The sequence below is a fragment of the Lemur catta genome, chromosome 1 (assembly GCF_020740605.2).
Source record: "Lemur catta isolate mLemCat1 chromosome 1, mLemCat1.pri, whole genome shotgun sequence".
In the NCBI taxonomy this organism is placed as follows: Eukaryota; Metazoa; Chordata; class Mammalia; order Primates; family Lemuridae; genus Lemur; species Lemur catta.
The window spans coordinates 161,818,150-161,843,124 of record NC_059128.1 but is presented as its reverse complement, the minus strand read 5'-3'; the positions used below and the strand labels follow the sequence as shown (position 1 = coordinate 161,843,124).

Below are 24,975 nucleotides of genomic sequence, written 5' to 3'. Positions count from 1 at the left end.
ATTGTAGAATAGGTTATTGGAGACAGTACCAGAATAAAACTCAAAACTAGGCAATATAAAAGTAATTTTATACGTAATTTTAACAATGCCTTTATTACCATTATTCTAAAAAAAATGAAACTTTCATATTTAGGATGATAATCATGAAATATTTTTAAATAATTCTTGTTAATTAATAAAATTTAATGAGATACCCTAATTTAAAATTTAAGTTTGTTGGTAACAGAAGTCTTTTTGTTCAGTTGGTTTTGGGTTTTGGGGTTTTTTTTTGTCACCCCAGCTAGAGTGCAGTGGCACTACCACAGCTCACTCCTGCCTTAAACTCCTGGGCTCAAGTGATCCTCCTCTCTCAACCTCCCAAGTAGCTGGGACTACAGGCGTGTGCCACTACGCCCGTCTAATTTTTCTATTAATAATTTTTGTAGAGACAGGGTCTTGCTCTTGCTCAGGCTGGTCTCGAACTCCTGACCTCAAGCAATCCTCCCACCTCGGCCTTCCACAGTGCTAGAATTACAGGTGTGAGCCACCATGCTTGGCCAAAAAGTCTTAAATATCCTCTGTTACATACATGCAATGTGTTGTTCATCTTCCAATAACTGCAATACTGAACTGAAAACTTTTCAACTAAATATCTAGTTGGACATGCTATAAACCAGGAAGTGGAAAAAATGTGTGAAGTAAATTACACAATAATATTGAGATAATTTATATTACCTAAGTTTCCTCTCCACAGAGACTTCCCCTAAATTATGAGATTCTTCATGTAACATTTTATATGAATAGACATTCAGATGTTGTGTGGTAGGTACTTGGGACAATTTGCAGTCCAGGACTGTCCCCTGCATTGTAGAAAACCTAGCATTCCTGATCCCCATCCATTAAATGCCAAAAATACTCACAATCATTGTGACAAGTGAAAAACACCCCCTAAAAATTTCCAAGATTCCCTTATGGGGCACCACCACCCTCGTTTGAAAACCAGTACTCTATAAATCTTACAGTAAGAAAAAGCATGCTAGGAAACATGGAAACAATAGGAAGAAGTATGTCAAAAAAAGGATGAAGGAAACACTTTTATCAGTTATACTAAAATTTATAACTTGCCAATTTTATCCTCTTCTAAATGTCGTTTCTTCAGCCTATATGTTTTGGTACCGTATACTGAGGATGACTTAAAAAGATTTGCTAATGTATATTCTCTTTTAATCTTTTTTTTTTTTAGACAGATTCTTGCTCTGTCACCCCAGGTAGAGTGTAGTGGTGTCATCATATTAATAGCTCACTGCAATCTCAAACTTCTGGGCTCAAGCAATGCTCCTGCCTCAGCCTTCCAAGTAGCTGGCACTACAGGTGCATGCCACCACACTCGGCTATTTTTTTTCTATTTTTGGTAGAGACAGGGTCTCCCTCTTTGCTCAGGCTGGTCTCAAACTCCTGACATCAAGTGATCCTCCTGCCTCAGCCTCCCAGAGTGCTAGAATTACAGGCATGAGGCACAGCAACCAGCCTTAATCATTTTTAATAGAAAATTTTCCTATATGACTTTGTTAATACTCCAACTTTTATTTAGACAGCCAAATTAAAGTCAAATATAGGATCTAATCACAGGTTGTACATTTATAAGCATGCTATGCTTATATAACTTGTGTGATTTTCTTTTGTTTTTGTTGTTGTTGCTATGTTGTTTGGTTTTTACTGTTTCAGTGAACAATATCAATACTAAAGTGGTCAATATCGAGACTTTGCATTCAGTCAGCATAGGTATTATTAAAGATTCCTACATGTTGGTATTATGTAGTGGCCTAAGAAATCCTTGAAGTATAACAAGGTCTCCTGTTTTATTTTGCAAACTCTAAATTTAATAAGGTTCTACTTAACCAGTCCAGAATTCAAATACACATTCATGCCAAATTTTGAAACTGCATGGGAAGTAGGGGGAAAGATATTTGAAACACTTCCCTGAGAACAACCTTGGTTGCTCTGCTAAAACATCAGTGCAGGTACCTAAACCATTTCACATGCTATCCACAAAATGGATGAGGTATGAAAGAAATCTTGTGTTTAATGTGACCTTTGGCTGTACTTTTACTTGTCATTATTATAAAGAAGCTACTCTCAGAGCCAACTCACAAGCCATATTATTACTCTTACAAGTGTAGTAGTAAGTATTTCAGGAAGTGCTTTCTACTTGTGACAAACTTCAGGGAGAATATGTGGATAGCTCTTTCCTTTGTTACCAGGCATAATAGGCCTTTCAGAACAACAACAACAAAAAAGTTCTGATATTATACATATGAATGAATAAGACTTATTGCATAAGAATTTTTTAACATTTTAACGTACATTCAAATACAAATATGCTACTGTGGTTACCTAGTCATGTATGCTCTAACCACAAAAAGCTAGAAATTAAAAATTTTTAATCTAATTATGACTTTAATAATGTAACTTGCCATGTCAGATAAATATACATCAGTAAGAAATTTAAAAAAACATTCTACAAAAAACAAAAAGTTTAAGCTACTCTCATCAACAGATTTCTATCTTCCCACACAGAATTTCAGGATACACAGTTGTTTTCAAAGATGTTTTGGCAAAACTGCCAACTTTATCAACATATGTGACATATAACATGGCTTTTAAAGAAAAAAAAAGGCCACTAGCTCATCTAACATGAAATTAAAAATTCTGAAGGTACAACAAATAAGATTAGCTTTCAGTACAACGTCAAACATACTATTAATTAAAGATTTACAAGGTAAAATAAGCACAAAAATCCCTGTAATGTTTGATATGGAGAAAACTTTAGAACTATCCACTAAACTATGACCAAATTTCATCCTTATCTTTCTGCTCTCAATAGTAATACCCCTTTACTTTCACCTTGAAAATAGGTTCCAAAAGCTATAAAATATCAGAATTACCATTTACTAAAGTCATACAACAAAAATATATAAATACTGGCCATAAGAGAAATCAGTTTTATAATAAAAGAAAACATTCTTAAAGGTATTGCATGTGAATTAAGATTCCTGTTAAATACACACTATGCAAGACTATTAAGAATTATCCAATAGGAAGCTGAGATATTACCATAGTTTCCATTTGGCCAGGAAGGTCACTTTACACCTACTATCCTTGCATATGACAATATAACCTCTTACTCTCAAAACTACCCTGGATTGGAAGATAAATTACATGGTCTTCCTAGCTATTACAGTGTTTCATATTACTAAATCACATTTCTAGAATTTTATGAAGTAACATTAATTATTTACTTGAAAAATCTTTCTAACTTAAAAACTCTTAGTGATTCGTACAGTAGCCTGCCAGTCATACACATGCAGTTACTTATGGCACTCACACCAACATCCCCCAAACTCTGCTGCTATCTAATTCACGTGTTCTTTGATGTACTTTGTGTATTTAAAACTCAGGATGGAGGCTTCCCTCTGTCTTCAGATACCAAACAGGATTGGAAAAGATCCTTTCCCCTTAGCCTCACACTAACTCACAACATCTTTCCTTATTCTTCAAGGATCCCCAGAATCTTTTAAATAATTACATCTAACTGTTTAAAATTACAATTGGTTACTTTCTTGTCCTTTTAATGCACATGTTAAAATGCTTAACTGTGTATTAAAGACTATATGTAGGCTTATACATAATAGTATGCTTGTGGTCAATTCTATAAAAGCTTAGGCATCGGGCAGTTAGTCATTCTTTTAACAATATGTATGTGTCTGACCCCGATAATAACATTACTACCTAACAGAGCCCTGGAAATGGCCTTGGGCTTAAGATCCAAAAGATCTGATCTGAGTGTTGGACATCCACCAGGCAAATACACAATACTCCCAAGGCACAAATTCTTCTTCCATATGTAATTTTGCTCAAGGACACAGGATTATAAAAAGAATCAAATCACAATATTCAAGCACTTGCTTGCTGTTTAAAAAAGATGACTAAATGTAACACAAAGTGAACATACGTTGCAAGTTAAACTTATCAAGGTAGAAATGAATAGCTACATTCTCTTAAAAAAAATTTAAAGCTTTGGTTAAAAAGTACATTATACCACCCATGCACACAAAACTGTAATGGGATATGAAGAAAAGCCACTGAGTTAGACTAAATGAATCCTAATCCCAGCATCACTACTTATCCTCAGCTGTGTGGCAATAAGCAAGTAACATCTCTAAGTCTCTGTTTCTTTGTTCCAAAAATGAAGATAACAGTATTTGTCTCACAGAGAACCTTAACAAATAATCCATGTAAAAGATATAAGCACTATGCCTGTACATAGTAAGAACTCAATAATGCCAGCTATTATTATAATAGTCTACATGAATATCTCTTTTAAAAGATAAGTCCCAAAAAGTTATCTTGAAGTCAGGAGAAAATTTCATACGCCTGCATGCATGTCCACATATATGTGTGTCTTCCAAGGAAAGATCACTTGGATGACATAGCTAGTACTCCCAAAATATATATTATATGTTAATAATGTGGGCTGGGTAGATTATCATTGACAGCTAATATACATCTTATTCAACATTGGAGAAGGCAGCTTTTTGTTTTTGTTCTTTTTTTTTTTTTTTTCAAAAGAAGACCACACTGGCATACTGAAGCAAATTTAAAAATAAAATTCCATATCTAATAGTATCTGTGGCTGTTCATCTCCAGAACAGAAAACTCACAGATATGTATGATACACACATTTCTAAATCCATGGATATAAATCAAAGGAAAACACTTCTTTTAAGGCAAGCATATGAAGATAGTAAAGCAACATTCCAATTAAATATTCATATATTCAATATTTCAAAATAAGAAATTTGGATATATATGCATAATTTACAATTTTATAGTGAAACCTGTCTACAGAGGCCATTTTCACCATATTTCAATAGAATCTCAACTTGAAATGTACGATACAGTTTCTCTATGAAGTGTTAAAACTGTAAAGTACACAGTAATGCACTGCAAGCACACACAAAATAAAGACCGTGCTGTGTACATGGCACTCTTTTACCCAGATGACTACTTTAACCTATTCATTAAACCCATTCAATAAGACAGCCCTAATAACTGCACTATGTTATGAAACAGAGTCAGAAGAAAGAAGAAATGATCTTATATGGTTAAAAATAGAAACTTTACATAAAAGAATTATTAGCTAAAGTCAAAGAAACTTTATCTTATATTTATAAAGATCTTTGTCCATTGTAGTTCATTAAAACAAAATGATATAAAGCTTTCCATAAGAGATATGATATGAAACAAATATTTCATTATGACTGATATAAAAATCTATATAAACATCATGCTGTTTTCCAAATACACATATAATGGGGATTTAAAAGAACAAAGACTACATTAGTCAAATTTATATATCAGGGATCCAAATCTAAGTTGGACTTCCTTTCTCTGAACTTTATCCTAAAAATATTCCAGTAGCAAAACAGATTTGCTATTAAAATAAAATAACGAGATGTATTATTTATTCTAAAGCAAGTAAGAAATACAGACCTGACCTTTAGAGATACAAAGGATAATGTAAACTGAGGTTTACATGTTCAATCACTGTTTACAAATGATGGGCTGTATCATGGATTTGTAAGTGGCTCTACAATAAGTATGCACATAACACACAAACATTCTATCAATGGTAACCCTAAATAGGTAAATTTAAAGCTAAACAAAGCATAACTAAAATTTTATCTCTACCATAAATTACAAAAAAAAAAAAAATCCATGGGCATTGCAATGAATATACTTTTGCCTTAGAGCTAATACTTTAATTTTAAAGAACCACAAAGAAAAAAAATCAAAACTAGTCAGTAACAATGCAGCCTCTAAAAGCAATAAACTCAAAATTAAGTTATAAATAATTTAAAGCATGTCATGAAGATGTATTAATAATTCATCAGATAAATAATTTACTAAATAATCAAATAAATAAATAATGAAATACATAAATAAATCAGCAAATAAATAATTCTGCAAAATAACCTAAACAATAAGTCACCCAAACATACCACAACCTACAAAACTACAATGATTTTCTGGATTCTGATAGCTTTAAATAAGCAAATGTACACAAACTAGATCAATCCTTGTTAGAATTAGAAATATTTTTCAATGCTATTGGTAAAATCCTCATCTCAATACAGAAGAACACACTTTCAAATTCTCATAAATTATTAACATGATTATAATATATCCTCCTCTATATTTTACATATGATACCTTTGCCTAACACATTTTTCCTCCAACAACTGGACACTTAAAATATTCTTAACTTATACCTCTTTTTCAAAGAAATACTTACAATATTATGGTGGTACAGCCTTTCTGACAGTTTTCCTATCTTCACCAAGGCTTGAAATTTTCTGCAGGGGGAGAACAAGAAGAATAACCTTAATTACTATAAATAACATTTCATTTCATCAGTAAACATTGTTTTATAATTTTAAAAGTAATGATGGAAGTGGTCATTATTAGTTGTAAACCGTGTCAAGTTTTTAGAAGTCTTTAGTGGACTAAGTTCAACCCAACAGAGTCCAACTTTCTCTATTGGAGCTGACACACAAGCTGTTACAACTGGCTGGATTTCAGAGATGAAGACAAAAACTTCAAAGGACAAAGTGATCGGCTGACATCTAATGCTACCTTCAATTTGGGAAGCTAAAAGTCCTTGAAAGAATGCAAGATCACTTAACTGTTAAAATCTGAACGAAGTCGCAATCTAATTAGAGCACTGCAAAGGGTCAAAACACAATTGACCTCATAAATCAGTCTTCATTTAACCTTTATTTAAAGTTTTTATGTACCCACAGTATAGCATTCTTAAAATCCATAAATAGTAGATTCCAAACTATGACAGCTTTTCCCATAGAAATAAGTATTTTGTGATGGGTTTTTGACAGAATAAAGGGAATAAATTCAAACAATACAAGATTTGAAGAAAAAGAAACTATCAAAATATTTCATATAATTTATCTTAATGGAATTCTCACAACAACCTTTCAAGTTAGGTAACATTTTACCTACTTTGCAATGAAGGAAACTGAGGTTCAATAAAACTATGTATACTACTTTCAGTGCCCAAGAAGCAGGGAAGACTCAAACTTTGTTTATACAACTTCAGTGTGAAGATTCAATGAACTATACAGCTCCTAAACTTGGCCCAACCTAAAAAAATACAGAAAATGTTAAAACATAGTATATTGGTTAGAGCAATGGTTCTCAACTGGGGGTGATTTTGTTCCCCAAGGAACATTTGGTAAGGTCTACAAACATTTTTGGTGGTTGTGACTGGGAAGTATTATTGGAATCTAGTGGGCAGAGGTCAGGGATGCTGCCAAACATCCTACAATACAATGCACGGACAGTATCCCACAACAAAGAATTATCTGGCCCAAAGTGCTACTAGTGATGAGGGTGGGAAACCTTGGGTTAGAGTAAGAAGATTTTTAATATTGTGTGGTTTTCCTATTATCAAATAATATATATTTGGTTCAGAGATGTAGAGTCTTTTTTCTATGTATAACATATATAATAAAATATCTTGGAAAAAAATATTTATCCTTGGGAGAATCAATATATGGGAACTCTTTGTATTTTCTGCTCAATTTTTCTGTAAACCTGAAACTGTACAAACAGTAATTGATTTTTTTTCTTTTTAAGTTTTTTTTCCACAATATTATGGGGGTACAAACATTTTGATTGATTTTTTAAATGTGTATTCTTCACTTATTTATCCAAAGCTGTGATTAACTTTCTTGAATAGAATCAATATTAAAAAACAGTAAGTCTATAATCATAAAAATGCTTTTTAAAAATTTCATATATCAAAATTTTTCAAAGTTAATATGAGAACATTAAAAGTTACATTTATGAACTCATCCCATCAAAGTGACTAGCTAAGATATTTAATAATATTAAAAATTCATAAGGCTGGAAGGGATTATTCTGATGCAATACAACATATAATCCTGAGTGTTTTGTTTTTTGCCTAAAAGCTATCAAGTGTTTCCTAAAATATTTGTTATAATTATTAAAAGCACTTGAGAACAAAATTCAGCAATATAATCAAATAGTTCCAGAACTTATCTATTTTTTGTATCATTTTAAGTGTTTTTCTTTCAATACCAATTAATTTCTCTCCAGTGTCAACATAAATTTCAGTTTTCCACGTGGATCTACATTCTACCATGACACAATGCATATTTCCTTATATTTGACCAATTACATTACTACATGGAACCTTTAAACAATGATATTCTTTATCAGCTAGGATTAAGTCACACCCAAACCAAACCAAACCAAAAATAATAATCAAATAATGACAAACAAGAGAGAAGGGAGAATAAATTTATTTCCCCCATGTAAATATCCAGCAACAAGTAGACTATCAAAGGCTGATATGGCAGCTCCAAGTATCGGGGCCCAAGTTCCTTCCATCTTTTTGCTCTCCCGTAAACTGTTTCTATAAAGTTGCCTCATATTCCAAGAAGGCTATAGGAATTCTGGCTAATACACTCAACATTGCAGGCAGCAGGAACAAGAAAGGGGGAAGAAAGGCCTTCCCTGTTCCCATCTCTCACAGTATATTTCAGCTAATATCTCGTAAACTACAACAGTCCGTTAGTCACAGTTAACCATTTGGAAGGCTAGGAAATACAATCTACAACACTGCCAATGGACCCCGCTATGGTACTAAGGAAGACAGACAGAATAAATTGTGTGAGGTAAATCAAAAGAGGCAGACTGCAGTGGAGGTTACAAGTCCTCAAAGAAAATGAAAGATTTAATCAAATATTTTCATTAGAGAGGTTTACTGTAATTATATTTATATTAATAAAAATGAAAGAAAACTTAAATGTTTAACAATAGAGGAAAGGTTAAATAAATTTGGGGATAATCTCAGAATACAATGCTACGCAGTCATGAAATATCACTCTTAAGAATTTTACTGATATGAAAAAGTATTCATAATATTAAACAATAAAAGAGGATATAAAATATTTCATATACAATAACCACTTGATATGGTTTGAATGTTTGCCCCCTCCAAATCTTACATTGAAATTTGATCCCCTGTCTTGGATGTGGGGCCTGGTGGGAGGAGTTTGAGTCATGGGGGGCAAATCCCTCATCAATGCTTGGTGCCCTGTGATAATGAGTGAGTTCTCACTTTATTAGTTCAGGCTAGAGCTGACTGTTTGAAAGAGCCTGCCACCACCTCCTCCCCCTCTTGCTCTCTCTCACCATGTGACCTGTCTGCTCCCCCTTCACCTTCTACCTTGGTTGGAAGCTCCCTGAAGCCCTCACCAGAAGGGGATTCTGGCACACTGCTTCTTATACAGTCTGCAGAACTGTGAGCCAAATATATCTCTTTTTTATAAATTACCCAGCCTCAGGTATTTCCTTTATAGTAAGACAAAACAGACTAACACACCCTGGTTTTATATAAATATACAAAATATACATATATACACATACAATATTGTGTGTGTGTGTCTATATATGTGTGTGTGTGTGTATACACACACACACACACACACACACACACACACACACACACACACACACACACACAGGTTATTAAGTATGAAATGTCCAATTTCCTTAAGTACTAAGTTTGACAGCTGATATCTCTGACATTTCACTTTGATGCTTCTTGTTTTACGTTTGTTGTGAAGATACATCCTCAGTCTTTCAAACACATGTTTTGGCTTGTGATTATCTTTCAGATGTTTTTTAGAGCAATTTTTGTGACACCATGGATAAGTAAAAAATTCGTGTTATTTTTGAATATGAGTTCCATCATGGAACCAATGCAGCACAGACAGCTTGAAATATCACCAAAGTTTTGGGAAAGATGTGGCCAATGAACACACAGTACATGGATGGTTTGAGAAGCTCCATTCTGGTGATTTTAATCTTGAAAATGGGCCACGTGGGCGACCTGACACCAAGGTGGATAATGACGAGATGAAAGCTGTAGTGGAAGCAAATCCACCTCAACCTACATGTGAATTAGCAGCAAGGTTTGAAATCACTATTCCAACAATATTAGACCATTGGAAACAAATCGGCAAGGTAAAGAAGCTGGGTAGATGGATTCCGCATGAATTAAACAAGCGTCAGAAGAGAAATCGTCTCGAAGCTTGCCCTTCTTTGCTGTCACAACACAAAGGTGAACCATTTCTACACCGTATTGTTACATGTGATGAAAAATGTGTTCTTTTTGACAATCTCAAGCGTTCGGCACGATAGCTGGATAAAGATGAAGTGCCAAAATACAGTCCAAAACCAAACATTCATCAAAAAAAGCTAATAGTGTCAGTTTCGTGGTCTAGAGCTGGTATTAATATCATCCACTACAGCTTCGTGAAATCTAGTCAATCGAGTACAGCGGATGTCTACTGCAACCTACTGGACGAAATGATGAGGATGGTTACAATTAAGCCAAGATTGGTCCATAGAGACAGGCCAATCCTCTTGCAAGACAATGCTCAACTACGTTGCACAAACAACGCTGCTCAAACTACAGAAGCCAGACTTGGAAACTCTGTAATCTACCGTATTCACTAGACCTTACATCAACTGACTACCGCTTCTTCCAGGCTTTGGACCACTTCTTGACAGGAAAAATCTTCAATTCTCAACAAGCTGTGAAAAATGCCTTTCACGATTTCATCACCACTCGCTTTCCAGGCTAATTCGCTGTTGCCATAAATAAGCTACCGTTAACATGGCAAAACTGTGTCAATAATTGAGGTGCATTTACGGCTTCTTGTTTGATATGAAAAACTACACTTTTGATTTGAAATAGGACATTTCATATTGAATGACCTAATATATATCTATACATATAGGCCCATCACATAGCTATATCTAGAGAGAGAAACTGAGACCATATACAATTTAAGAGAATGAAATTAACTAAAATAGTGATTTAGCTCTGGTATTAGGAACCGTAACTAAATTTTATTTTATCCATACATTTCATTACTTTCAAACTTTTCTACAGTGAACACATACTATGCTTATAATTATGCTTCTCTTTAGTTGGTAGTAAGAAGCCAACTTCCCTGTGCCCAACTTGTATTCGACTTAACAGCATTCACATATCACGTTTCTCAGCTTTCTTAACCAGATGCTACATTCATCATCCCTAACAATTTACCCCAAGATATTGATTACTTTGCTCATCTCACTCTGTGGAAGTAATCATTTGTCCTTCATCCTTCTACAATCCTTCCACTTTCTACATTTCTCAGTTTACTTTTTTAAAACTTTTGACCTACTGTACATTTTTCTGGTTACTCATATAATGAGCACATCAAACAGAAATTACATCCTTCTTTTATTTTTATAACTATCTCAATTGTCTCCACTTTTTCAGAGTTATTACAGGGTATACAATTTTTATTAATATATAGGCATTAATTCTATTATCTGAAAGTCTCATAATTACCATTAACAGAGTCTCAAATTTTAGAATACTTCAAAGTTCTCTACGTTTTCTAGAGTGATTCACTTTCCAAAATCCCCATTATCACCACATAAAAAAATGGAAAAATAAGAGAAAATGTAAGCAATTAATTGTGTTTGAAACTACTAACAAGTGTATGGGACTGACCAAAATATCAAAGAAACAAAAAAGTGGAATACATGGTCCCAGCTTTCTAGAAATTGGAAAATAAGAGACACACACACACAAGTCGAGAAAGAAAGAGAAAAATGAATTAGAAATTTATAACAAAATATAATAAAAGGCAAATGTATAATCCAGACAATACATACTACAAAAAATTTAGAAGGTAAAACGTCACAGCAGGCAGGGATGTTCAGAGAAGGCTCCTTGTCTGAGACCAAAATTATATAGGGCTAGAACAGCAGTTGTCAACTATGGCAGATATTGCCCCCAGGAGACATTTCATAATGTCTGGAGAAACTTTAGGCTGTCATGAATAAGAGATATTATTTGCATCTAGAGGGTAGAGGCCAGGGATGCTGCTAATCATCTTAAAATGCATAGGACAGTCCCCTGACAAAAACCAATTACTTAGCCCAAAGTGTCAACAGTGCTAGAAGGACCACTGAGAGTTAAAAAGAAGAGAGAGCATTTAAACACGATGGAATGATGAGTAAACAGTGGCTACAATGATGTCATTAATAAACTATAATATGCCTAATCAAAGAACAGTGGGAAACAAAGCTAGAAGGAATAACTAGGAGTAGACTGTGATGGTTTGTACAAAAAGTCTGACAGACCAAAGAAATAAGGAAAAATAATCATAATAACAAATATACAAGAGAACTGAGGCATAAAATAGCCATACTTGGTAAGACTAAATAGTAGATTGATAGCGACACTACTTTCCAACAGTATGGAAAACTAGATACCTTGATACTACTAGATACAACTTTAAAATTTAGGGGGTAAATCTGTTTGAATTAGTTGCTTAGCTAGCAAGAAAGTACAGTATCCACATAAGTTATATACAAATGAAAGCAGAAACCTTAGGAAAAAGTAAGAAAACCCAGAAACCAGCTTTCATCCTGAGTGTATATGCCTAATGTTGGTGAAATAAGATTGTAAGGAATCTACCAAAAGGAAACAGCTATGTAAAGTTAGTATGCCAAAAGGCTACCTGAACATGTTAACAGCAAAGGGGCATCACAAAAATCTCCCTCTGCTACCCCTTTATAGTCATACCCAGCCCTCACACCCACCATCCCTAACCCCTAGCAACCACTAATTTGTATTCCATCTCTATAATTATGTCACTTTGAGAATGTTTTATCAATTTTTCTGATATTGTAACCATAAAGTGGCCTCCACAAAGGTTCTGACTAAATTTGCATTACTTGTATGATCCAATAAATCTTATACGAAGATGTCATTTAAAGTGTTCTTAAACAAAAGAAAATAACTTCAATCCAGGCCTCAAAGAATAACACCTTTCCAAAAAACACTACTCAAGTAAAAAGTAAATAAATAAATAAACATACAAGGAATACCAGACACAATGAATGAGAGCCAACACAAACAAGAGACAACAGAATTTGACTATAGAAAATCAAGAATGTTTCAAGCAACAGGAAGGCTATCTACATAACTTACTTGTATTTTAGACCAGTGCTACTCAAAGTGCAGTCTTCAGATCAGCATTAATTGACAAACTGATTTTACTAGTCTGTGATGAATTAAAGACAGAAACTTTAAGAAATAAAAAACATCAGTAAAAATTTTAATTCAGTGTAAAATTTAAGAATTGATACAAATCAACTCTTTCAAATAGATAAAATTAGTGAACAGAAAAAGATGTTTTAAAATCTATCTAAAATGCAGTTCAGAGACACAGAAAGAAACTATGTTAGAGCAGTTATGAGACATAAAGAACAGAATGAGCAAGGTCTAAACAAAATACTTTTGAAACTATGTGATGAAAAACCATTTTTTAAATTGCCAATCCATTGGAGAGAAAACTTTTGTAAAATGCAATAAAAGTTAATTTTTTTTAAATCATATGCTTAATAGATATTATGGTAATGTCAAGTTGCTATAGAAGTTTATAAATGCTTACACTGAACTTCTGTCTTTAATTTGGTACAGATCAGTAAAATCAGTTTGCAGACAAGCACTGATCTAAAGATCACACTTCGAGTAGCACTGGTCTAAAATACAAATAAATCAAGAGCACAAAAGGATATAAAAAAGAAAATACACACTATTCAAATAAATAATGTTTGAAAATTTTCCAGACTAATCAAAGACACAGATGGAAGGTCTGAGATGCGATCTTTAGTAAAGATGCCACATATAGTAAAGAGAGTTGAATATGTGGATAATTTCTCATCACTTTAGACGCTAAATCCACCATAATGACAACACAATCCCATGCCAGCATTTCCTACCTCTTTTTTTTAAACTAAGAAATAGGACTGCATGTACTCTAAATAAATATAACAGAGACAAGTAGACTTAGTAAAGAAAGGTATTAGAGAACAAATTTCAGGAGCTAAAGACTTCCTCTCCCAGTAGAAATATCCTATCCCTACTGCCAAAATTGTATTTAGCTTAATAAATTAGGGGATTTTTTTAATGTGTAACTTTATGAAATAAAAAAATTACAATCTTATATTAGCAGAGGCTGCATATATTTTCAATTATATTGAAATGAACAGGATTCCAATTTCCCTTAACTGTCCTCTTCAATGTGAGGTGAGCTACAGAATACTTTGGCATACTTTACCTGTCAAATCCCCCAAGCACAAAAGATTCTTTTACTTTTAAATGCAGTTCATTTAAAAGACCCTACTCAGACTTACAGTAGAAATCAAATTTAAATTCAAACCTACTTAGTAAAACAGAAATAATGGCATCATATCTCCTAAGAAAGAATCATAAGAATATCTGTATAAATGTTTGGTCGTTTTTAAACATTTGACACATACCTAATTGAAGCATCACAATAACCCCATGGGATCCTGGTTTTATAAAACAGATATAATAGTGGCTAAAAGCTTAGAAAATGAAAGAACATAGTGAACAGCATCAAAAAATACACAAGATATGTAAATTGAATGTAACAATGTAAAGAGAAAAAGGATATCCAAAATCTAATCAACGGCTGCTTCTTAGCATCATTCCCCATCACATGAAATTGAAAGGACAATCATTAGGCATACACAGCAAATAAACTAAATGAAATGATGCGTTAACTTATTTGATACAGTTTCATCAAATTCAAACAATTTAGCAAGATTTTTAAAATTTAATACCTTATTGAACTTTAATAAGATTCATATGGCACTACCTCCAAGTATATAAAAAAGAATTTAAGAAGAAGAAAACTGGGCTGAGTGATTAAAACTTCCATCAGGCATAAGTAAATAAAGGCCTACAGAGGCAAAAACTGTCATCCCTACTTAACCATAAAGAAGCAAAAGTTTAGGCCATTCTGAAAACCTCAAGGGCAAGGTCCTTAAAGAAGAAAAATTCTTTCTCAGAACTATTCCATAGCTGTATTGATACAGAGTTAATCCCTGAGCAGATACAAGCCACCAAACAACTTGGTAATATAGAATAAAGCTGGATTTAAGCTAGAATTTATGGTGAATGAAGAAAGAAAATTCATTATTTTACCAGACACAATGTTCAGGCTAGGAGAATATTTGACCTTATAGTTTCGACAGCCCACACCAAGTTTAACTAACTTCCAATACATTCTGATAGAAAGAAAAAGAAAAATGAAACATTCCATAGTGCCCTTTTGAGTTTTTACTCAAAGTTATAATCACATTTGTATATGTCTTCTTAGCTGCTTCAAGTCTAATCTGTTGAGAGAAAAAGGAAGGTTTTAAAAAACACACCTACATATATAGACACATCCACATATAGAAAATGTTCCCATAGACTGGGACATGAGCAGATTGTGTGCCCCACACCTACCTGCCTCCAGTGAGAGGGGCCTACCCTCCCTGGTGGCAGACCCATGGCAAAACTGCCCTCCCCTCGCCTGAGCATTCCAGGGGCAGCCCAGTGCCATTCTGGGAACCCAGGCCCTGGAGGTCTGTGTCCTGCATTCCCTGAAGCTGCCTTTCCCTGCTACTCCCACTGAAATGGGGGCCCACTCTCCCTACTAGCAGGCCTATAGCAGCACCCACCCTGCCTCCACCTAAGTGTTCCACTAGCAACCAGGCGACTAGCCCATCCCACACTATCACAGCCAGTACTTGAACCCTGTGGGCCTGAGGACAAGTATGCTGCCCCAGTCCCAGTCTGGTCTCCCTAGGATTTGAGCATGCTAGGCAGGGGTGTATGGACTAGGGATTGCCTAAACTAGTCCACCACTGCTGGCACCTGAACACTCCTCCCCAGGTCTGAGGTTGGGCCGACCCAAATTGCTGGCACCACCACAGCTGGTATTAATACCACCCACATATGCCGAAAGGTAGGGCCCCTCTCCCTCTTTACACAGAGCAGTAGCGTTCCTGCAGAGAACATGTGAGCTACAAAGCTGTCCCAAGGAAGAGGTTCTGCCCTGAAACTATTCCAGCAGAGAGCCATGGGACATGCATTTTTTGTGGCTCTCAGAGACACTGTGGCCTGGAGATAGACAACAGTGTCCAACTGAACTGAAAGTCATTGAGCTCCAAGACATGGTGTTTTAGGGAAATTGCTCAAGTTCCTGCCAGACTAGGACATAAAGCTAGTGCAGCCCCCTATCCCCTGTGGAGAACTCAGCACAATTCATCAGGATATCCCCTCCCCCAATCAGGGATGGAGCCTGTGCTTATCATTGGGGTATAAGTGGGTAAGCTTGGCACTCCAACCCTGCATAGCTTTGAACCCACCTCCAAGGCTGAGCAGAGAACTCACTGTATCAGGCATTCCACAGATGTCTGTTCATCACCTGAGACAACAAAGAAGCCCTCCCAGAAAACAAAGATCAAACACATACCCATCAGCTTCTGCCACAGCTGGCTTTTACCCATTAGTAACACCTATTAGCCTGAAGGTTGAACTGCACAACCCAATACAAAACCTGCTTACAGAAGGGCACACAGTACTGGAGATCGAGATAAAATCTTCCCAATCCCAGTCCCATGGAAGGCAGTGAGGAGTGAGCCTTCATATATGCCAAGTAAACTGCTACTACAGTCAACATGTGAGAAAGATACTGCACAAAGTTATCTATAACCAAGAAACTCATACAGAGCCATGGTCCCTAAAAGCACCAAGAATTAAAATGAAATGACCAAACACAACATACGTTACAATCACACATTCAAGGGAGAAAAATTTTAAAAATCAAAAAGTCCCATCCAAACAAGAGTAAATTCAAAGTAAGAAGTGACAGCTTCTCCAGATGAGAAGGAACCGGGGTAAGAACTCTTGTGGTATAAAAAAGCAGTGTTTCAGTGCCTTCAAAAGGATCATACTAGCTCTCTAACAATGGATCCATGCCAAAATGAAAATTTTGAAATGACAGATAATGAATTCAATTCATATGGATTGTAAGGAATCTCAATGAGATCCAAGAGAAAGCAGAAAACTTACAAAAAGAAATCAGGAAAAACAATTCCCAGGATATGAATGAAAAATTTACTGAAGAGACAAATACTTAAAAACAAACAAAACCAAACAGAACATCTGGAAATGAAGGTTTCATTGAAGGACTTACAAAATACGGTTAAAAGCTTTAAAAGTCTAATAGACCAAGTAGAAGAAAGAATTTGAGACCTTGAAGACAGGTCTTTCAAATTAACCCAGTAGTATAAAAATAAAGAGAACAGAATTTTTAAAATGAACAAAGCCTTCAAGAGGTATGGGGATTATGTAAAATGACTGAACCTATAAGACATAGGTATTCCTGAGACAAAAGAAAATTTTCTAGTTTAGAAAACCTATTTTAGGAAATAATCGAGGAAAACTTCCCCTATTTTTGCTAGAGATGTAGATATCCATATACAAGAGGCTCAAAGAACACCAGGAAAATATACTGCAAAATAATCTTCACCAAGACACATACTTATCAGACTATCTTAAGTCAATGTAAAGGGGAAAAAAATCATAAAATCCTTATAAGAAAAGTGTCTAATCACCTATAACAGAAATCCCATCACTCAGCAGACATCTAAGCAGAAACCTATAAGCCAGGAGGGAACGAAGTCCTATTTTAAATCTTCTTAAGAGGGAAAACTGTAAGCCACAATTTTGTATCCTGCTAAACTAAGCTTTATAAATGAAGGAGAAATAAAGTATTTTCCAGATAAACAAATGCTAAAGGAATTCACTACCACTAGACCTCAAGGAAATTCTAAACATGGAAACAAAAGCTTCCTAACCATCATAAAAAAACACAAAAGCTTAAAACTCACAGTTCTTTTAAAACAATTACACAATTTAGGCTACAAAGAAACTAGGTAAAAATCAACATTATGACATAAAAAAAGAACTCATATATCAATATTAACTTTGAACATAAATGGACTAAAAAGATACGAGTTGACAGAATATATAAAACACCAGAATCCAAAAATATGCTGCCTACAGGTAACATGCATAACTGGTAAAGATTCTTACAGACTCAAAGTAAAAAGGTAGAAAATTATATTCAACGTAAAAAGAAACCAAAAGCAACCAGGAATAGCTATACTTAGAGATAAAACAGACTTCAAATTAATAAGTAAAAAAAAAAAAAAAGACAAGATCACTATATAATAATAAAGGGATTAATTCAACAAGAAGATATAAGAATCTTAAAACAAATTCTTAAAACCAAGATTCTTAAAACAAATACTACAAGACCTAAGTAAAGATATTGAAAACAACACAATAATTGGGGGCAACTTTAACACCTCACCGACAGGACTAGAAAGATCATCAAGACAGAAAATCAACACAGAAACACTGAGCTTAAATTGGACCCTGCCAGACATTTATACAACCTTCTACCCATCAACTGCAGAATATACATTCTTCTCATTGAGGCATGAAACATTTTCCAAGATAGACCATAAAAGAGGCCACAAAACAAGTGTCAATAATTTTTTAAAAAAATCAAAATCATATCAAGTATCTTCTCAGAGCACAGTGGGGGGAAAACAATGAAAATCAATCTTAGAGGAACTCTCAAAACTATACAAATATATGGAAATTAAACAACTTGCTCCTGAATGATCTTTGGGTCAATGACAAAATCAATACAGAAATTTAAAAAATTTTTGAAACAAATTAAAATAGAGACACAACATATCAAAACCTCCGAGATACATCAAAAGCAGTCCTAAGAGGAAAGTTTATACCATTAAATGGCTACATTAAAGAACAGAAAGATCATGAATTATTAATAACAACTAAATGTGGTACCTCAAGGAACTAGAAAAAAAAAACTAACCAAATTGAAAGCTAACAGAAGAAAAGAAATAACAAAGTTCACAGAACTCAATGAAATCGAGACCAAAAAAAAAAAAAAAAAACACAGAGGATCAACAAAATGAAGAGTTGGCTCTTTGAAAAGATAAATGAAATTGATAGACCTCGAGCTGAATTAACCAAGAAAAGAGAAGATACAAATAAACAAGAAGATACAAATAAACAAGAAGAAGATACAATGAAAAAGTAGACATTACAACAGATACCACAAAAATAAAGATCATCAAAGAATGTTACGAACTACACACTCACAAACTAGAAAAGCTAAAGGAAATGGATAAATTCCTAAAAACATATAATCTCTCAAGACTGTCCCAGGAAGAAATAGAAACCCTGTATAGACCTATAATGAGGTGCAAGAATGAATCATTAATAAAAAAGCCCCCCAAAATAAAAAGCCCAGGCCCAGACAGATTCACAGGCAAATTCTACCAGAACTACACAGAACTGGTACCAATCGTATAGAAACTGTTCCCAAAAATCAAGGGGAAAATCCTCTCCTTCTAACTCATACTGCAAATCCAGCCTGATATCAAAACCAGGCAAAGACACAACAAAAAAAGAAAACTGCAGACCAATATCCCTCATGAACATAGATGCGAAAATCCTCAATAAAATACTACCAACCTGAATCCAACAGCACATCAAAAAGATAACACACCAGGATCAAGTGGGTTTTATTCCAGGGATGCAAGAATTATTCAACATGTGCCCACTCAATAGATGCGATTTACCACATAAACAGAATTAAATACAAAAACCCTATGATCACCTCAATAGATGCAGAAAAAGTATTCAATAAAATTCTGTACCCTTTCATGATAAAAACTCTCAACAAACTAGGCATAGAAGGAACATGTCACAAAATAATAAAAGTCACATATGACAAACCTACAGCCAACATTATACTGAATATAGAAAAGTTGAAACCATCCCCCTAAGAACTGGAACAAGACAAGGATGCCTACTTTTACTAGTCTTATTCAACGTAGTACTGAAAGTCCTTGCCAGAGCAATCAGGCTAGTGAAAAAAATAAAAGGCATCCAAATTGGAAAAGAAAAAGTGAAATTACCTGTTTTCTGATAATATGATCTTAGAAAACCCTGAAGACTCCTCCAAAAGACTCCCAAGATTTAAAAATTGAATTCAGTAATGTCTCAGGATACAAAATCAACAGACAGAAATTAGTAGCATTTCTGTACACCAATAACAACCAAGCTGAAAACCAAATCAAGAATTCAATTCATTTACGATAGCTACAAAAAGTAAAATACCTAGAAATATATTTAACAAGAAGCTGAACAATTTCTGTGAGGAAAACTATAAAGCACTGATGAAAGAAAGCGTAGATGACACAAACAATTGGTAAGACACCCCATGCTCACGGATTCAAAGAATCAATATTGTTAAAAGGACCATACTGCCCAAAGCAATTTACAGATTTAATGCAATTCCTATCAAAATACCATCATTTTTCACAGAATTAGAACAAAAAATCCTAAAATTCATATGCAATCAAAAAAGATCCCAAATAGCCAAAGTAATCCTAAGCAAAAAGAATAAAGCTGAGCTGGGTGCAGTGGTTCACATCTGTAATCCCAGCACTTTGGGAGGCTCAGGTGGGAGGATCACTTGAGGCAAGGAGTTATGAGACCAGCCTAAGGAACACAGTGAGAACACCATCTCTACAAAAATAAAAATTTAAAAAAATTAGCCATTTGTGGTCGTGCCTACCTACAGTTCCAGGTACCTGGGCAGCTGAGGCAAGAGGATTGCTTTTGGGGCTACAATGAACTATGATCACACCACTGTGCTCCCCCCTGAGTGACAGAGCGAGACTCTGTCTCACAAAACAAACAAACAAAAAGAACAAAGCTGGAGATATGACACTGCCTTACTTCAAATTAAACTACAAGGCTGCAGTAACCAAAACAGCATGGTATTGGTATAAAAATAAGCACACAGAACAATGAAACAGAACGGAGAACACAGAAATAAAACCACATACCTATGACCAACTGATCTTCAAAAACGTAGAGAAAAAAATATACTGGGGAAACGACACCCTATTCAATATATGGTGCTGGAAAAGTTGGATAGCCATACGCATAAGAATGAAACTTGATTCACATACGTATGATTCATATACATGTGATTCTCACCATATGCAAAAATCAACTCAAGATGGATTAAAGATTTAAACGTAAGACATGGAATTACAAAAACTCTAGAAGAAAACCTAAGAAAAACAACTCTGGACATCGGCCTAGGCAAAGATTTTATGCCTATGACTCCAAGAGCAAATGCAACAGAAACAAAAATACACAAACTGAACCTAATTAAACTAAAAAACTTCTGCATAGCAAAAGAAATAATTAACAGAGTAAACAGACAACCTACAGAATTGAAGAAAATATTCACAAACTATTCAGCCGACAAAGGATTAATATCCAGAATATACAAGGAACTCAAACAACTGAACCAGAATAAAATAACCCATTAAAAAGTGGCTAAACAATATGAACATTTTTCAAAAGAAGATATACAAATGGCCACGAAACATACAAAAAAATGCTCAACATCACTAATCATCAGGGAAATGCCAATTAAAACCACAATGAGATACCATCTTACACTAGTCAGAATGGTCATTATTTTATTAAAGAGTCAAAAAAGAACAGAAGTTGGTGAGGATGCAGAGAAACGGGAACATTCATACGCTATTAGTGGGAATGTAAATTAGTATAAATTCTATGGAAAACAGTACTGAGATTTCTCAAAGAACTAAAAATAGAACTACCATTCCATCCAGTAATCCCACTACTGGCTTATCTACCCAAAGAAAAAGAAATTATTGTATGAAAAAGATACCTGTACTTTTATGTTTATCATAGCACTATTCACTATAGCAAAGATACAAAATCAACCTAAGAGTCCATCAACTAATAACTGAATAAAGAAAATGTGGTATATATACACACCATGGAATACTACTCAGCCATAAAAAGGAATGAAATAATGTCTTTTGCAGCACCATAGATAGAACTGGAGGCCATTACCCTTTTTTGTTTGTTTATTTGTTTGTTTTTAGAGATGGTGTATTGCTACGTCACCCAGGCTGGAGTACAGTGGTACATTCATAACTCACGGCAGCCTCACTCCTGGCCTCAAGTGATCCTTCTGCCTCAGCTTCCAGAATAGCTGAGACTACAGGCATGTACCAGCACACCTAGCTAATTTTTCTTATCTTTTGTAGAGACAAGGTCTCACTAAGTTGCCCAGGCTAGTCTAGAACTCCTGGCCTCAAGCAACCCTCTCACCTTAGCATCCCAAAGTGCTAGGATTACAGGTGTGAGCCATCGTGCCTGGCTGGAGGCCATTATCTTCAGTGAAATAACTTAGTCAAATACCACATGTTCTCATTTATAAATGCGCTCTAAACGATGAGTATACATAGGCATAGAGAGTGGAATAATAGACATTGAAGACTCAGCAGTGTGGAAGGGAGGTATGGGATGAGAAATTACCTAATGGGTACTAAAAACACTAATCGGCTGAGGGTTACACAAAGGCCCAGACTTCACCACTTACGCAATATATCCATGTAACATATATTCTCATGTCCCCATAAATCTATATAAATGAAAAATTAAAAAAGCAAATGTTCCCATAATTATAACCTTTTCACTTGTACTTCCTAATCCCTACTTAAAATATGAAAGTGAATAAGTAAACAAATTTTAAGATAAACTAAAAATTAATGTAGTTTAAAAACAGATTTTTAAGTAAAAGCAAACTGCAAAGATTTTTTTTAAATTCATCCATAAAATCAAGCCACAAAGCCCAAATTCTTTATCTTCACATTTGTAAATGGCTTGAAATTACAGAGGAAAAAAAAGGCTAGTAGTTCATCTCTGTATCTGTCAAAATAGGATCTGAGCTTATTAGAGGGAGAGTCTAATAACTAAAATCCCTGATACAAGAAAATTAAGATCATAAGACAGAAAACCATAAACTTTCCTGCCTAAACACCCTTAATAAGTATCTCAGTAGACACTGAATTCATACATATGGGAGTCTGGGAATAGAACCCAAAATTGCTACAGTAATCCATTTTCTTTCCCATTGAGTATATTATCTTGAAATAATTGTGTTAATTTTTTTCTCACACCATAATATCTTACTAAAAGTCACACTTGAAAAGAATGTACCATCTTTACACTTGTACTTACTTCTTCACTTTCTAAAAAGAGTTGAGCTAGGTCTTGACACTCTGCTCAAACCAGAACCTTAGGCCTTTGTTGGAAGAGCACATACTTTATACTCAGAGGGAAGTTAATCTAATAAGTTTCTAGGTTTAATCAGCTACTGTCTCCCATAAACGTTGAGTCCACCAAAGAATCAACTCTATCTACTTACGCACATAACACACATACACACATGCTCCACGAGTGAGATGTTCTTTTAAAACTTTTTATGTAACATTTATTTCTTAAATGCTTGATTCTTAAAAGGTATTACATATTGTATTATAGAAGAATAATTGATACCCATGTTATAGACAACTCTTTTACAGCAATTAAGGATTAACTCTAGTATTAAATTGCAAATATTAGCCAGAATATCAAATGGAGATAATTCCTGCCTTGTTTTCACCTAATTATAAAAATTATCCATGAAGGTTATATGACATATTTCAAATTCTATATAGTTAGAAGTTATAACTATGTATAATTATATATTTGAACCTGAATTAAATTATTCTGAATTTAAATTATCTTTATGAATTTTATAATTAAGCCATTCTTATAATTTGTACAAAATCCTTTAACAAAAAAATTAGATCTAATCTAAAATTTTAAGACCTGTCTCTTTTTTAAATAAAGTCATTAATTTTCAGTCATCTTTTGATTGGATTGACATTTACATATAAAAAGATGTAAGTTATTATTTTTGTATTTAAGTACTCTCTAACAAGGACAAATAAAAAATCATTAACCAAAGGTTATTTTAAGTTTTTAAATTTAAATTAGTGGGTTTTCTAAACTTTGGGATAAGTTTTGGCAAATGCTTTTTGTTTAAAAATTATAAACTTCTATATAATTACAAATGCAATTTTAATCTAAGTTATCTAATTTGAGATAATTTAAATTCAAGGATATCATGAATAGTTATTATAACTTTTAATTACACTGTATTTGAGATACTTATATTTATGTCACCTTAAGAAAAAAAATTACAGGTCGTGCACTATTCCCACTTCTTTTTACTGTCAATATATTTTAGCCCATATAAAAACTGATCCTTGTGTTCTAAAAAAAAAAAAAAAATTGGCTATGACATTATATCCATTTCCTTCTTAAACAGATTTATGGAATTTCATAGTTAAGTGTAACTTATTCAGAAAACATTAGTTAAGATTTTAAAGTTCCTAGAATCACTGAGATATCTAAATTTAATTTCCTGAATAGTTACTGAAAAGATTTAAATACTATAATCAAATACTTGAACAACAACAACAAAATCAATGCAACAAAATGTCTAAATGGGAGAAATATTTCATGTTTCTGTTGAAGACCCAATTATTTCTATATATTCTTATACACAAAAATCAGGTAAAACAAACAGTTGCTAGGAGTTCTTTCTGATGGTTTTCATCTTTGTGAATTAAGCACAAATTTAATGGTTAATGCCAGTCAATATAAATTCTTCACAATCACATACATAAACTAAATAAACAATGAATATATAAAAATAGTTATACTTCTCTCCATAGGAAGCCAAGTTAACTTCCTGGACAGGAAGAATTGAAAAAAGAAACACAAACATGTAATGTGCTGTACTAAGTACTATGAAAAATTCATGGATGATATTTTTTTGTTGAGAAATTTTAAAAGTATAAGAAAAAACAGTAATATTACAAATATCCATCTTCCCACCAACCAGAATTTTTAACAGACATCAGACTATGCATTCAAATTCACATAAATATAAAACCATATTTGGTTTA

At 33.9% G+C, this 24,975-nt stretch overlaps 1 protein-coding gene across 2 annotated transcripts in view; it reads right to left on the bottom strand.

Annotated features, from left to right (window-relative positions):
- The window catches only part of TBC1D5 (TBC1 domain family member 5), a 538,038-nt gene that overhangs the window by 472,485 nt on the left and 40,578 nt on the right, over positions 1–24,975 (bottom strand). For both annotated transcript variants that reach the window (XM_045538232.1, XM_045538239.1), the window contains exon 2: positions 6,335–6,395. The gene's annotated coding sequence lies outside the window, so the exon portion shown is untranslated. The remainder of the gene's footprint in view (positions 1–6,334; positions 6,396–24,975) is intronic.